The sequence below is a fragment of the Macaca nemestrina genome, chromosome 11, assembly GCF_043159975.1.
Source record: "Macaca nemestrina isolate mMacNem1 chromosome 11, mMacNem.hap1, whole genome shotgun sequence".
NCBI lineage: Eukaryota > Metazoa > Chordata > Mammalia > Primates > Cercopithecidae > Macaca > Macaca nemestrina.
In genome coordinates, this window is record NC_092135.1 from 46333961 (window position 1) to 46346821 (window position 12861).

At 36.2% G+C, this 12861-nt stretch overlaps 1 protein-coding gene across 21 annotated transcripts in view; it reads left to right on the forward strand.

Annotated features, from left to right (window-relative positions):
* Window positions 1-12861, forward strand: part of LOC105492700 (methyl-CpG binding domain protein 5) — a 512463-nt gene that overhangs the window by 421949 nt on the left and 77653 nt on the right. The window lies entirely within an intron of this gene.

The window sequence follows — 12861 nt, forward strand, 5'->3', positions numbered from 1 at the left end:
TATATGACAGATTCACAGCCAATATCATACTGAATGTGCAAAAACTGGAAGCATTCCCTTTGAAAACCAGCACAAGACAAGGATGCCCTCTCTCACCACTCCGATTCAACATAGTATTGGAAGTGTTAGCCAGGGACATTAAGCAAGAGAAAGAAATAAAGGGTATTCAAATAGGAAGAGAGGAAGTCAAATTGTCTCTGTTTGCAGATGACATGATTGTATATTTAGAAAACCCCATCATCTCAGCCCAAAATCTCCGTAAGCAGATAAGCAACTTCAGCAAAGTCTCAGGATACAAAATCAATGTGCAAAAATCACAAGCATTCCTATACACCAATAACAGACAGAGAGCCAAATCATGAGTGAACTCCCATTCACAATTGCTACAAAGAAAATAAAACACTTAGGAATACAACTTACAAGGGAAGTGAAGGACCTCTTCAAGGAGAACTACAAACCACTGCTCAAGGAAATAAGAGAGGATGCAAAGAAATGGAAAAACATTCCATGCTTATAGATCGGAAGAATCAGTATCATGAAAATGGCCATACTGCCCAAAGTAATTTATAGATTCAATGCTATCCCCATTAAGCTACCATTGAGTTTATTCAAAGAACTAGAAAAACTACCTTAAATTTCATGTGGAACCAAAAAAGAGTCCATATAACCAAGACAATCCTAAGGAAAAAGAGCAAATCTGCAGGCATCACACTACCTGACTTAAAACTATACTACAAGGCTACAGTAACCAAAACAGCATGGTACTGGTACCAAAACAGAGATATAGACCAATGGAACAGAACAGAGGCCTCAGAAATAACACCACACATCTATAACCATCTGACCTTTGACAAACCTGACAAAAACAAGCAATGGTGAAAGGATTCCGTATTCAATAAATGGTATTGGGAAAACTAGCTAGCCATATGCAGATAACAGACTCTGTACCCCTTTCCTCACACCTTATGCAAAAATGAACTCAGGATGAATTAAAGACTTAAATGTAAAACCTAAAACCATAAACACCCTAGAAGAAAACCTGGGCAATACCATTCAAGACATAAGCATAGAAGAAAACCTGGGTAATACCATTCAAGACATAAGCATGGGCAAAGCTTTCATGACCAAAACACCAAAAGCTATAACAACAAAAGCCAAAATTGACAAATGGGATCCAATTAAACTAAAAAGCTTCTGCACAGCAAAAGAAACTGTCATCAAAAGCAAACAGGCCACCTACAGAATGGGAGAAAATTTTTGCAATCTATCCATCTGACAAAGGGCTAATATCCAGAATCTACAAAAAAGTTAAACAAATTTACAAGAAATAAAGAAACAATCCCATCAAAAAATGGGAGCAGAATATGAACAGATACTTCTCAAAAGAAGACATTTATGCAGCCAACAAACATATGAAAAAAAAGCTCATCATCACTGGTCATTAGAGAAATGCAAATCAAAACCACAATGAGATACCATCTCATGCCAGTTAGAACGGTGATCATTAACAATTCAGGAAACCACAGATGCTGGGGAGGATGTGGAGAAATAGGAATGCTTTTATACTGTTGGTGGGAGTGTAAATTAGTTCAACCATTGTGGAAGAGAGTGTGGCAATTCCTCAAGGATCTAGAACTAGAACTACCATTTGACCCAGCAATCCCACTACTGGATATATACCTAAAGAATTATAAATCATTCTACTATAAAGACACATGCACACATGTGTTTATTGCAATACTGGTCACAATAGCAAAGACTTGGAACCAACCGATATGCTCATCAATGATAGACTGGATAAAGAAAATTTGGCACATATAGACCATGGAATACTATGCAGCCATGAAAAAGGATGAGTTCATGTCCTTTGCAGGGACATAGATGAAGCTGGAAACCATCATTCTCAGCAAACTAACATAAGAACAGAAAACCAAACACCACAGGTTCTCACTCGTAAGTGGGAGTTAAACAATGAAAACACATGGTTAGAGGGAGGGGAACATCACACACCAGGGCCTGTTGCAGGGTTAGGGGGGCTAGGGGAGGGATAGCATTAAGAGGAATACCTGATGGAGATGACAGGTTGATGGGTGCAGCAAACCACCATGGCACATGTATACCTATGTAACAAATATGCACATTCTGCACATGTACCCCAGAACTTAAAGTATAATTTTTAAAAATGCTGCCTGTATATTGATGACTATTTTAAAAATTTGCAAACATATCGGTTTTTGGCAATAACATTTTCTTATGGCATTTTATTTTTATGAGAATTTGATCAGAGGATACATTCTGTGTGATTGTAGTTGTCTGGAATCATTGAGATTTCCCTTGTGGCCAACTATTTATTTACAATTAATGAATTTAGTGCTTACTATTTAATGCTTACTTAGTGCCAGGCACTAAGCCCTTTGCAAATCTTCCTTTATTCCATTTTCTGGACAACCTATATCTTCATTTGGCAGATAAGGAACCTAAGGGTTAGGGAAGTAACTGTGACTAAATCTCACAGCAAGTAGCAGACTAAGATGTAATCCTAGCAGTCTGGATCCAGAAATTATGCTCTTAACCAACATACTGTGCTAATTTTTTTAATTTCATATGTTGTTTTTTTAAAAAAAAACATGTATCTATAATTCCTGTAAATTTATGTCATTCCCTGTGTGTTTCTAATAGATTGAGCACATTGGTTTATTATAGTTTAGATCTTGTATATCTTCATTAATTTCTTGCCTATTTTATTTATCCATTTTTGAGAAATGTTTGCTGGCTGACAGTCAACTTCTCATTGTAATTCTATCATTTACAAATGTCAGTTGTTTTTGGGCTATTGTTAGGTATATTTATTTTCAGAGATTTTATATCTAATAGATATTTCCACTTAATATTACATACTATGTTCTTTATCTATATGTTTTTCAAAATAATAAGAGAATAAAATAAAAAATCAACCTTAAACTCTATACAACTTCATCTCAACATGAAATTCAGATTCTCGCAATTAAGTATTACTTTTGCAACAGTAAGAAAAGGCCTCTTACCCAACACAATCTGAACCAATAGTTGGTTAATCAAAAAGATTTGTTTAAACAGATAATTATCTAAAATTACTTATAATTAAACATTTTGTTTTATCTTGAATAAATTTCTACTGGCTTTGTATGAGTTTACTGATTGGAGTACAGTCTGTCTTTACACATAATGTAACATAAAACACTTCCCTTTTTCCTCCCCCACTTTGGAGAGGAACAATAACTCAAAGCCACTTGCAAGGTGATCTGAGTACAGAATTATTCCAGATTTTTAGGATTCCTTTCCCTATAATTCTCCTCTCTCTCATTTCATTCAACCCAGGAGGCTGGTGTTAAAACTTTGCTTTCAACTTATTTTTCATGGAAACATTCACTTTTTATATTTATATTTCATCAGTTTACAAAATATTTTATTAAATTTCCAAATTAGACCAATAAATATTATTGGCTTATAACACTTTGGAAACAACACAACTCATGTTGGAAACCATACAACCAGTAAGAGCAGAGGTAAACATTCTGTCTGAGTTTTAACATTTATTTTAGGTTTGGTGTACATGTGCAGGTTTGTTATATAGGTAAACTGCGTGTTACAGGGGTTTGGTGTACAGACAATTTCATCACCCAGGTAATAAGCATACTACCTGATAGGTATTTTTTCTGATCTTCTCTCTCCCCCAACCTCCACTCTCAAGTAGGTCCCAGTGTCTCCATCTGTTATCCATGTGTTCTCGTTGTTTAGCTTGCACTTATAAGTGAGAACATGTGGCATTTGCTTTTCTGTTTCTGTGTTTGTTTAGGATAATGGCCTGCAGCTCCATCCATGTCTCTTCAAAGGACACGATCTTATTCTTTTCTATGGCTTCATAGTATTCTATGGTGTATATGTGCCACATTTTCTTTATCCAGTCTACCATTGATGGACATTTAGGTTAATTCCATGTATATCCTATTTTGAATAGCACTCCAGTGGACATACACATGCATGTGTCTTTATGATAGAATGATTTATATTCCTTTGGGTATATACCCCAAAATGGAATAGCTGGATCGAATGGTAATTCTGTTTTAAGCTCTTTGAGAAATCACCAAACTGCTTTCCACCATGGCTGAACCAACTTACACTCCCGTTAAACACTCACTTTTCTCCAGAACCTCACCAGCATCTGTTTTTTTTGTTTGTTTGTTTGTTTGTTTTTTACTTTTTAATAGTAGCCATTCTGATTGGTGTCAGATGGTATCTCCTTGTGGTTTTGATTTGCATTTCTCTGATGATTAGTGATGTTAAGCATTTTTTCATATGCTTGTTGGCTGCATATATGTCTTCTTCTGCAAAGTGTCCCTTAATGTCCTTTGCCCACTTTTTAGCGGGGTTGTTTGTTTCTTGTTCATTTGTTTAAGTTTCTTATAAATTCTGGATATTAGAGGCTTGTCAGATGCATAGTTTGCAAATACTTTCTCCCATTCTGTAGGTTGTCTCTTTGCTCTATAGATAGTTACTTTTTCTGTGCAGGAGCTCGTTAGTTTAATTAGATCCCATTTGTCAATTTTGGTTTTTTGTTGCAATGGCTTCTGCTGTGTTCATCATGAAATCTTTGCCAAGTCCTATATCCAGAATAGTATTTCCTAGGTTATCTTTCAGGAATTTTATAGTTTTAGGTTTTACATTTAAGTCTTTCATCCATCTTGAGTTGATTTTTGTGTGTGGTGTAAGGTAGGGGTCCAGTTTCAATCTTCTGCACATGGCTAGACAATTATCCCATCAACATTTATTGAATGGGGAATTCTTTCTCCATTGCTTATTTTTGTCAACTTTGTTGGAGATCAGATGGTTGTAGGTGTGCAGCTTTATTTCTGGGCTCTCTATTCTATTCCATTGGTCTATGTGTCTGTCTTGGTACCCGTACCATGCTCTTTTGGTTACTGTAGCCTCATAGTATAGTTTGAAGTTGGATAATGTGATGCTTTCGCCTTTGTTCTTTTTCCTTAGGAGTGCTTTGGCTATCTGGGTGCTGTTTTGGTTTCATATGAATTTTAAAATAGGTTTTCTAATTCTATGAAGAATGTCATTGGTAGTTTGATAGGAATAGCATTGAATCTGTAAATTGTTTTCAGTAGTATGGCCATTTTAACGATATTGAGTCTTCCTATCCATGAGCATGGAATGTTTTTTTATTTGTCTGTATTGTCTCTGATTTCTCTGAGCAGTGTTTTGTAATTCTTGTTGTAGAGATCTTTCACATCCCTGGTTAGCTATATTCTTAGGTATTTTATTCTTTTTTTGGCAGTTGTAAACGGGATTGTGTTCCTGATTTGACCTCGGCTTTGATATTGTTGTTGTATGGGAATGCTACTGATTTTTGTTCTTTGATTTTGTATTCTGAAACTCAGCTTAATTTTTATCAGATTAAAGGAAGGGACTATGAGGTTTTCTAGATATAAAATCATGGCCTCTGCAAACAAGGGTAGTTTGACTTCCCCTCTATTTGGATGCCTTTTATTTCTTTCTCTTTACTGAGTGCCCTGGCCAGGACTTCCAGTACTATGTTGAATAGGAGTGGTAAGAGAGGGCATCCTTGTCTTGTGCTGGTTTTCAAGGGGAATTCTCTCAGCATTTGCCAAGTCAGTATGATGTTGGCTGTGGGTTTGTCATAGATGGCTCTTATTACTTTGAAGTATGTTCCTTGAATGCCTAGTTTATTGATGGTTTTTAACATGAAGAGAAGTTGAATTTTATTAAAAGCCTTTTCTGCATCTATTGAGATGATCATGTAGTTTTTGTATTTAGTTCTGTTTATGTGATGACTCACATTTATTGACTTGCATATGTGGAACCAACCTGGCATCCCAGGGATGGAGCTTACTTGATCGTGGTGGATTAGCTTTTTGTGTGCTTCTGTATTCAATTTGCTAGTATTTTGTTGAGGATTTTTGCACTGATATTCATCAAGGAGATTGGCCTGAAGTTTTCTTTTTTTGTTGTGTGTCTGCCAACTTTGTCATCAGGCTGATGCTGGTTTCATAGAATGAGTTAGGGAGGAGTCCCTCTTCCCCATTTGTGTTGTTGTTTGTTTGTTTGTTTTCTTTTTCTTTTTTTAATAGTTTCAGTAAAAATGGTACCAAATCTTCTTTATACACCTGGTAGAATGGTAGAATTCAGCTGTGAATCCATCTGGTCCTGGATTTTTTCCTGGTTGGTAGGCTTTTTATTACTGATTCAATTTCAGAACTCATTATTGATCTGTTCAGGGATTCAGTTTCATCCTGGTTCAGTCTTGAGAGGTTATATATTTCCAGAGTTTATACATTTCTTCCAGATTTTCTTGTTTGTGTTCACAGTGGTGGCCGATGGTTTTTTTGTTTTTTTGCGGCGTCAGTAGTAACGTACCCTTTGTCATTTCTAATTGTGTTCATTCAGATCTTCTTTTTTCTTTATTTGTCTAGCAACTGGTCTATCTATCCTATTCACTTTTTCAAAGAAATGAATTCTGGATTCGTTCATATTTTGTGTGGGTTTTCCTGGCTCAATTTCCCTCAGTTCAGCTCTGATTTTTGTTATTTCTTGTCTTTTGCTAGCTTTGGGATTACTTTTGTCTTGCTTTTCTACTACTTCTAGTTGTAATGTCAGGTTGTTAATTGGAGAATTTTCCCACTTTTTGATTTGATTGTTTAATGCTATAAACTTTGCTTTTAACATTGCCTTAGCTATGTCCAAGAGATTCTGGTATGTTGTAGCTTTTTTCTCATTAGTTTCAATGAGTTTCTGGATTTCAGTCTTAATTTCATTATTTACCTAAAAGTCATTCAGGAGCAGGTTGTTTAATTTCCATGTACTTGTATGGTTTTGAGTGATTATCTTACTGTTGATTTCTGTTTTTATTGTGCTGTGGTCCAGGAGTGGAGTTGGTTGATTTTGGTGCTTTGCATTTGCGAAGGATTGTTTTGTGTTCAAATGTGTGATCCATTTTAGAGTATGTGTCATGTGGCGATGAGAAGAATGTATATTCTGGTGTTTTGGGGTAGAGAATTCTGTAGATGTCTATTATGTCCATTTGGTCAAGAGTCCAGTATAGCATTTTTAGTTTTCTGCCTTGATGATCTGTCTAACACTGTCAGTATGGTGTTGAAGTCTCCCACTATTATTGTGTGGGAATCTATACCTCTTCATGGGTCTCTAATAACTTGTTTTATGAATCTGGGTGCTCCTCTGTTGGGTGCATATATATTTAGATAGTTAGGTCTTCTTGTTGAATTGAACCCTTTGTCATTTACATAATGGTAAGCATTACATGTGCTCTTCATTGTCTTTTTTGATCATTATTGGTTTAAAATCTGTTTGTCTGAAATTAGAGTAGCAACCTCTGCTTTTTTCTATTTTCTTGGTAGAGTTTTCTCCATCCCTTTACTTTGAGCCCATGGGTGTCATTGAATGTGAGATGGATCACTTGAAGACAGCACACTTTTGAGTCTTGCTTCTTTTTCTAGCTTGCTATTCTGTGCCTTTTAATTGGGGCATTTCATCCACTTACATTCATAGTTAGGATCAAATCTGTACATATCAATAATGTCATTGTTTGGTTAGCTGGTTTTGCAGATTTGTTTGTGTGGTTGCTTTATAGTGTCACTCATCTGTGCACTTTTTCTGAAGTGACTGGTAACAGTCTTTCCTTTCCATATCGAGGGAACTCTTATAAGGCAGGTCTGGTAGTAATGAATTCTCTTAGCATTTGCTTGTCTGAAAAGGATCTTATTTCTCCTTCACTTGTGAAGCTTAGTTTGCCTGGATATGAAATGCTTGGATGGACATTTTTTTCTTCAAGAATGCTGAATATAGGGCCCCAGTCTCTTCTGGCTTGTAGGGTTTCTGCTGAAAGGTCTGCTATTAGCTTGAAGAGATTTCCTTTGTAGGTGACCTGCCCCTTCTCTCTAGCTGCCTTTAACATTTTTTTCTTTCATTTCAACCTTGAAAAATCTGATGATTATGTCTTAGGAATGGTCTTCTCGTGTAATATCTTGCAGGGGTTCTCTGCATTTCTTGAATTTGAATGTTGGCCTCTCTAGTGAGATTGGGAAAGTTTTCATAGACAATATCCTCAAATATGTTTTCCAGGTGGCTTGCTTTCTTCCTGTCTCTTTCCATTCTGTCTGTGTCCAAAAGGGAATGCAATTTTGATTAATTCAGTGATTTGTTTAAATAGAAGTCAGTTAAGAGAGTTTCCTCTATAGTTCAAATCAGAATATATTCTTCAAGTAAATGAAGGCAAATTCAGTGAAAAGATATTCTACATCTGACAGATGTTATCAAAAAATAGCTACATAGGAATGAAATTGCATTTGTAAGTTAAGATACCTATAGACCAGCAATATTTCTGTTTATAAGGTGTCATGGATTGATGATACCAAGCTGTTTTTAGCTTATCTGTGTAGGGAATCTGCCTGTTTTAGGAAGATTGACATGTTTTCTTAAATGTAATATTTCTTGATACTCCCTAACACAAGTTCTCTACTTCTGTCTGATCAGGCTCTTTCTTCTCCCATGAGTGTCTAATCTCAGTAAATTTGTACAAGATTTATTTGAAGAAATCAAAAAAATCTTTATAAATTATTTCTTGTTTTTTTTTTTGTTTTTGTTTTTGTTTTTGTTTTTTGGAGACATAGTCTTGCTCTGTTGCCCAGGCTGGAATGCAGTGGTACGATCTTGGCTCACTGCAACCTCCACCTCCTGAGTTCAAGCGATTCTCTTGCCTCAGCCTCCCAAGTAGCTGAGACTACAGGCATGCACCACCACACCAGGCTAATTTTGTATTTTTAGTAGAGACGGGGTTTCTCCATGTTGGTCAGGCTGGTCTCGAACTCCCGACCTCAGGTGATCCGCCCGTCTCAGCCTCCCAAAGTGCTGAGATTACAGGCGTGAGCCACCACGTCTGGCCCTTGCTTTTCTAGATTATGTAGAAATGATAGAATTGAAAGGACTAGAAAGAATATCCAGTTCACAGGAGGTTCTTCAAGGTTTCCCAAATGTTGGCTGCAACATTTAAATATTTTAAGCATATTAAATATTTGAAGACTGTAATAAAAATAACATGCACACTCAGATGTGTTGTACCAAAGTGTAACACATTAGGGATCACAAAATAAAACTAAGCTGCCCTATTAGTTTATATTTTTATGGACTGCCAATTAAAGCTTCCTTACTAATTTTTATGTAGGTATTTGAACTTCCTATGAATATATGTTTTTATTTATTTTTTATATGTTCGCTCTGTCACCCAGGCTGGAGTGCAGTGGTGCAATCTTGACTCAGTGCAACCTCCACCTCCTGGGTTCAAGCTATTCTCCTGCCTTAGCCTCCCAAGTAGCTGGGACTATAGACACATGCCACCACGCCTGGCTAATGTTTTGTATTTTCAGTAGAGACAGGGTTTCACCATATTAGCCAGGATGGTCTCGATCTCCTGACCTTGTCATCTACCCGCCTCGGCCTCCCAAAGTGCTGAGATTACAGGTGTGAGCCACCACGCCCAGCCCATATGTTTTTATTTTTAAGTTTATAGCTGGCCTTTTAAAATCTTGGGTGCAATATTACATATCCAAATCAAATTATACAAGCAAGACCACTGCTGCAGCATGTGTATGCCATAGATTTGGGCCAAAATCCCAGAAGCCACAATCCTGAAGCTATAATCCCAAATATTGAAATCCTGAAACATCAAATTCCCTAATGTCTAAAATCTTGAAAGTTACTATCTCAAAAGATCAAAATCTCAAAAATGTTATTCTGGAAAAAGTAATTTTAAAAAGTCTTTAAAGACTTTTATTTACACTTTGAAAAGAAAATCTATTTGATAAACATAAAAACATGTCACAACACTTCACAGGCCACTTTACACAATGAAATAGGAAATAATAACATTCATATTTTTGCAAGCAGAAACAGGTATACTAAAGACAGTCACATAGGTGAAACAGTTATGAGCAGATGAACCATATTCATGAAGAAATAGGCCAAAAAGTGAAATATATAAGCACATGTTACTACAGTTGGTAATTGTTTGCACCCAGCTTTATGATTGCAGTCATCTGAAATACCATGACAGACAACCTAAGACTTTTGATGAGATTAATCAAAAGCCTTAATGGGTCACCACCACATATGCCCAAAGAGCCAAGATCACGAGAATTTTAGTTTTTATCTTTTAGAAATGCAGATATACGAAAAGGACCTCTCTTGATTTATTGAGGAAGTTTCAACATTTTATATACACCCACAATGCTTTCACACAAAGTCAACTTGCGATAATGTACTTTCGTGAAGTCAAATTTGCAATAAATGCATAAAATGAATTAGAACTCTCTAAAAGTCTTACACATTTTGTACATCCAGTATTGGAAATGATGCAAAGATGAAATACATAGTGTATCATATTGGTGCTATATGTGAAGCTACAAAGTCATACACAACTGATAATTTGGTAGGAGAGATTTTTTGTATTTTTCGTCTGCCTTTTCACTTCTGTGATCTTCAAAACACTCACTGCACTTGTATTTGGAGAGTCGTAGTGGTCTACACATTTTGTAAGTAAATGCTGTCACTTGAAAGTCTGGTTACTGCCCAGACATTTCAATTAAGCAATTTTCTGCTTTCACACACCAATAATAATTAGCTTTTAAACTTTGTATCTGTCATTATTAAGCAGCCTTGTACACTTACCTGATCACAGCTCTTTTGCAACAGAACAATTTCACAGATCTCTTCCATAGTGTTGTGAGGAATACAGTAAGAAGGAAGGATATTTGGCTTCTTGATATGAAATCTATATTAGACAGAGTTGACCAGAGAGAGAGAACCAAGAGAATATGTATATAGATATATGAGGGGAGATTTATTAGGGGACTTGGCTCATGCTATTATGATGGCTGAAAAGTCCCATTGCAGGCCGTCTGCAAGCTGGAGACCCTGGGATGCCACTGGTGTAAGTCCTGGAGTCCAAAGCCCAGCAACCTGTAGTTCTGATGTCCAAAGCAGCAAAAGAAATGTGTGTCCAAGTTCTCAAAGAGACCAGTTTGCCTTCTGTATTACTTCTCTCCAGGCCCCCATCAGATTGGATGGTGCCTGCCAACAATGAGAGAAGAACTTTCCCAGTTAGTTCACTCAGACTCACACTCCTGGAAACACCATCACAGATACACTAAAAATAATGTTTTACTAGGTATTACTTAACCTAGTCAAGTTAACACCTAAACTTAAGCCCACCAGTCCACCTCTTATCAACCTGACATCCAAACACATCCCCTTAAACTACACTTAACTTCCAAATAAAGACAAGAACAAAGTAATCGTTCCACCTAACATGATCCAACTGTCTCGTGTACAAGTGAAAATCACTAATCTCTTCCTCAAAATTTGGCTTTCAGGATTTCAGCATTTGAAATTTTAAGTTTTTGGGATTCTGATTTTCAAGATTTTAGACTTTAAGGATTTTGATCTTCTGGGATTTCAGCATTCAGGATTAGGGTGTTCAGGACTGTGTCTTTCGAGGTTATGATTGGCACTAGGATGGCACATTAAGTACAAACAGAAATAGGGGTATCTTTCTGCCATGTGTACTTTGGCACTTTAGTTTGCAATGAGAAGTTAATATGATAATACTATATTAAAGAAAGTTTTCTTGCTTAATTTAAGTTTTGGGTGGTTCTTGTCTATTTTTTATATTTGTGACCAGAAATATGAATAATGATTATAGTCCCTCAGTTTTGAAAACAGAATTTTCTATACTCCTCATTCAAGCCACTGGACCATTTTAATTGCAGAAATCTTAATATTGCCAAATTATTTTTTTAATAACTGTTACCATTTGTAATAGTGTATTTGTGGTAATCAGAATTGTATCAACATTGTAAAACCAAAACAAAATACAGAAAATGCCATTGCTGATGAGGATAATTTAAAATTGCAGTTGTCACCTATGTTCATTCTTTTTTTTTTTTTTTTAAGAGATGCACTTTAGCCCTGTTGCCCAAACTGAAGTGCAGTGGCATGATCATAGTTTATTGCAGCCTCAAACTCCTGAGCTCAAGCAGTCTTCCTGCCTCAGTCTCCCAGGTAGCTGGGACTACAGGCATGCACCACCATGCCCAACTAATTTGTAAAAATTTTTTGTAGAGACAGGGTTCTGCTATGTTGCCCAGGCTGATCTCAAGCTCCTGGCCTCAAGCAGTCCTCCCACCTTGGCATCCCAAAGTGCTAGGATTACAGGAGTGAGCCACCGGCCCATTCTTAATAATGAATATAAATAAGTAGTATCATAACTTGATCTTATGAATTTTTACTAATGAATCTTTTCTGTTTTATTTAATGGCAATTCCATTTACATTTCATTCAACAATGGAGACTTCTGGTAAAATAATTTGAAAACTAGCCTAATCTATTATTTTTACAAATTAAGAAGTTAAAGATCAGTTTAAATGTTTCTTGCTCAAAGCTATAAAACTAGAAAATGGCAGATACCAAACTTTCTACTCCTTAGTTCACTGTTTTTCTGATTTGTTACTTTATTTCTGAGTTCCTATAATACATCTAGTTTATGAAATGCTGTTTAGCATTTAATGACATGGTTTTTATGCAAGCATTCATTTATTTATTCAACAAGTCATTTTCTGTGTGCCAGGCACTCTTCTAGGCACTGGTGATATCCCCTGAAGGTGGAATTGTGCTGAAAATAAAATAAGAAAAGTAGATTCAGCCTCCACTCAGTTTTGATTGAATATATACCTGCAGTTAGCATCTATCTGTGTGTATGTATTTACCACTGGGTGATTTTAATAT